Source organism: Myotis davidii, unplaced genomic scaffold, assembly GCF_000327345.1.
Source record: "Myotis davidii unplaced genomic scaffold, ASM32734v1 scaffold233, whole genome shotgun sequence".
Taxonomy (NCBI): domain Eukaryota; kingdom Metazoa; phylum Chordata; class Mammalia; order Chiroptera; family Vespertilionidae; genus Myotis; species Myotis davidii.
Genome location: NW_006285917.1, coordinates 2430512 through 2434069, shown reverse-complemented (window position 1 = coordinate 2434069; position 3558 = coordinate 2430512).

The following is a 3558-nucleotide window of genomic DNA, read 5'->3' as shown; positions in this document are numbered from 1 at the left end:
TTCCCTGCTGCTACCCTACAGAGTCACTTAACAGCTCCCCTCGCAGCTGGCCAGGTCCATTCAGCAACCTCCCCCAACCCCCAGAGTGACAGGCTACCCGCGTCCCACTTGCAGCTCTCTCTAAACCTCACTCAGATTGAGGGCCTGGCTCAAACCCTACTATTTCTGGGGAAGCGGGTCTCTGGTTAAGTGAATGCAAGACGTGTGATTACCAACTATAGACAGTGAACAGTGGGTAGGGCCCATCCCTCCCCTTAAGATTGATTCGGGAGTTCGGAGGTGGGTTGGAGCACTGGTATTTTTAAAAACACCCCAGGCCTGGCCAGTGTGGTTCAGTTAGTTGGAACGTGGTCCCGTGCACTGAAAGGTTGCAGGTTCGATTCCCAGTCAGGGCACATACCCAGGTTGTGGGTTCGATCTCTGGTCTGGGTGCGTATGGGAGGCAACCAATCCATGTTTTTCTCTCTTTCTCTTTCCCGCTCCCTTCTTCTCTCTCTAAAATCAAATAAACATAAAAATAAAATAAAAGCACCCCAGATGCTCCATAAGGATTTATGGACTGGATGTGTGCCGGGGAAGATTATTCTAGAGAGCTCTGGACTCCAAATACTGCCAGAACTCAGGCCCTGCTGAGGTTGACATCCATACCCTTGTCATCTCATCGTCGCGGAGCTGAGGACCGGTGCCCCACACTGACACAGAACCACTTTCGGGTTGCGGTGTCAGCGTTGGGCTGTGTGGTGGCCATCACCCCCACAGCCTGGGAGCTCCTGGAGCGCAAGGAGATCCCCTCAGACACATCCATGCCCCCACCTTGGTTGAAGTCAGGGGTCAGGACACAACCCAGGCACCCAGGACTTGCGGGGGGAGGGGAGGGGAGAGGAGGCTGGGCTGAGCAGGGGTTCTTGTCTAGACCAGTATTGGGGGGGGGTCAGCAGGGGGAGATCAGATTGTGGGTGCTGGGGGGAGCAGCCCCTTGAGCTGGAGTCAGCTCGGCACCCCCTCCCACCCTCGCCCGATCTGAGGCTGAGGGCTGACACTGCAGAGGCAGGTTCCAGCCTGGGGGCGCAGCTGCCTTAGCTGGGGCGGGGGTGGAAATGAGGACTCCGGGTGGTGTCTGGGAGCCAGGAGGGGGGCAGGTGGCAAAGCCCGAGCAAGTAACCGCCTCTCCGCCCCAGCTAAGTCTTGCCGCTTCAGGAAGTCCCACAGACATCTGCACCCCGCGCCCCCGCCGGGACCTGCGGCGCCCACACCTACCAGCACCTCCGGCTCGCTCTGCAGGCCGCAGCCGCGGCGCCCCAGCAGACACCACGGTCCCCGCCGGGCAACCTCTCCTGCGGGTCTGCCCTCCCTCCCTTGCTCCACCACATCCCCACGCCCCGACTTTCAGAACTGGGGCGAGGAACCCCACGCTCCTCCTGGCTTCCAGGGTCTCCCGACAGGGTCGCGGAGCTCGGGGGAGGTGTCGCCCTCTGCTGGGCAGACTCGCGAACTGCTCATCTCGTCGTCGCCGTGGCGTCCTTGCCTTGCCCTCTGGGTTGCCTGGCTTCAGACCTTTCCTGACTTCTCGGGCTGCTCTCCTTCTTCTTCCCCTGACCGGACTCCCGGAGGTCTCGCCATGTAGAGAGCTCGGTCCTGGTCCCAGCTCTGCTGCAGGCTCTCCGAGTCCCCGCCTCCTGGGGCCGGGGCTCCTCCCAGTGAAAGGCAGCCGCGAAGACCTAGCTCAGGACAGCGAAGGGAGGCGGTTTGTAAGCCCCGGGAGCGTCTGGGCGCCGGGTGTGGCGGTGTCAATACTAAGGGCGTTCTCTTCCGCCTTCCGGGAGTGAATGATCTTCACCCGGGCCTGGCCCCTAGTGGAGAGAGGGCATGATTCATCCCCGAGAGCACCCCCTTCTGATTTAGTGCCTCCCTCTTTGCTGTTTTGTGTCCTGCCGTCTCCCCTCTCCAAGTGCACACTTCGTGATGAAAAGCCTGGATTCTGGAGCCAGACAGACCCAGAGTTGGGTCCCTGCTCCGTGACTTTACCTTTCTGTCCTTGGGCAAACCACACAGCCTCTACCTTTCACAGCCTCAGTTCCCTCTGCAAAACGGTGGTGATGCCAGGAATCCCCCCTGCTCAGGCCGCGCTAATCCCTGGACAGAGCCGGCTCAGGCTCAGGCCTTGTTAGTAGATGTTAATGTGCTTGCACTCTGAGCAGGACTCCTCTCACCACAGGATTGCCTCTCCTTCTACGGGTGCCATAACAGTAATGAAGGGGCCCACAGTATGCCACCCTAAAATATGCCTTTGAGGTATTGACGTTAAGCTTGTCATTAAGAAACAAAAGATGGTGCCGGGTACTAGACTTATCGGAGCAATCACTTTGTAAGTTATATCAACGTCTAATCACTATGTTGTGCACCTGAAAGCAATGTAATATATGTCCATTGTGATTGGAAAATAATGAATTAAAAAAGAAACAAGAGATAGAAGGAACTTTGCCCCCCACCTCCGCTCACCTCCCCCCCCTAAATAAATTCAGGTAGAAAAACCTGCTTAAAGGAAGGGAGCAGCCCCTTAGCATCCCGATGTGAACTCCATGGGGCAGACAGGGAGAGCTGGCAAGGCCTGCTGGCTGGACCCCTCCGGGCGCATTGCTTCTGAGGGCCCAGTGAGAATCTGTTTCCCAGCTGTCAGCACTTTCTCATCTCCCTGTGAGTCGCCTGCCTTCTCTTTGAAGTCCCAGACAGCGTCCCCTTCTCCTTTGTCCAAAGTGGCATAAACCTTGACTGCCTGATGCATCTTCCGGTCTCCTAGGCCTCAGAGCACCGCTGGCATGTACATCCCTAATAAATGTTGGATTCGCTTATCTTTGTGTGCTGGATGCTTTATTAAAAATTATTTATAAAAACAATGTTGGACAGTTTTCTCCTGTTAATCTACCTCATGTTGATTTGATTATTAGCTCAGTAGAAGAACTTAGAAGGTGGGAGGAAAATTACTTTTTGGCCCTAACCGGTTTGGCTCAGTGGATTGGCCTGTGGACTCAAGGGTCCCAGGTTCGACTCCGGTCAAGGGCATGTACCTTGGTTGCGGGCACATCCCCAGTAGGAGGTGTGCAGGAGGCAGCTGATCGATGTTTCTAACTCTCTATCCCTCTCCCTGCCTCTCTGTAAAAAAAATCAATAAAATATATATTTTTTTAAATGAAAATTACTTTTTGCACCCCCACAGTGAGAAAGGGAGCAACCTCCATCCCTGAACTTACTCTCTCCCCAGCACTGCTCTCCATCACTTGGGCCTCTTTATTCCTCCAGGGCACCCAGGATGTCCCCTTCTCGGCGCCCTCCAACCCATCCTCTGCCTTCCCCAGAGAAGGTCCTTTCCCTCACTTACCTGGGGTCCACCTACATTCCTGTGTAGTTAGCATCCTTCATCATTCCTTAGTCACTCGCCTGCTCTATTTTTCCTTCATGGCACTTCTTGTTACATGGCATTACACGGTATATGTTTTATCTATATTCCACCCACCCCCGCCCCATGGATCACCATGGAAGTAGGGACTTTCTGAGCACCCC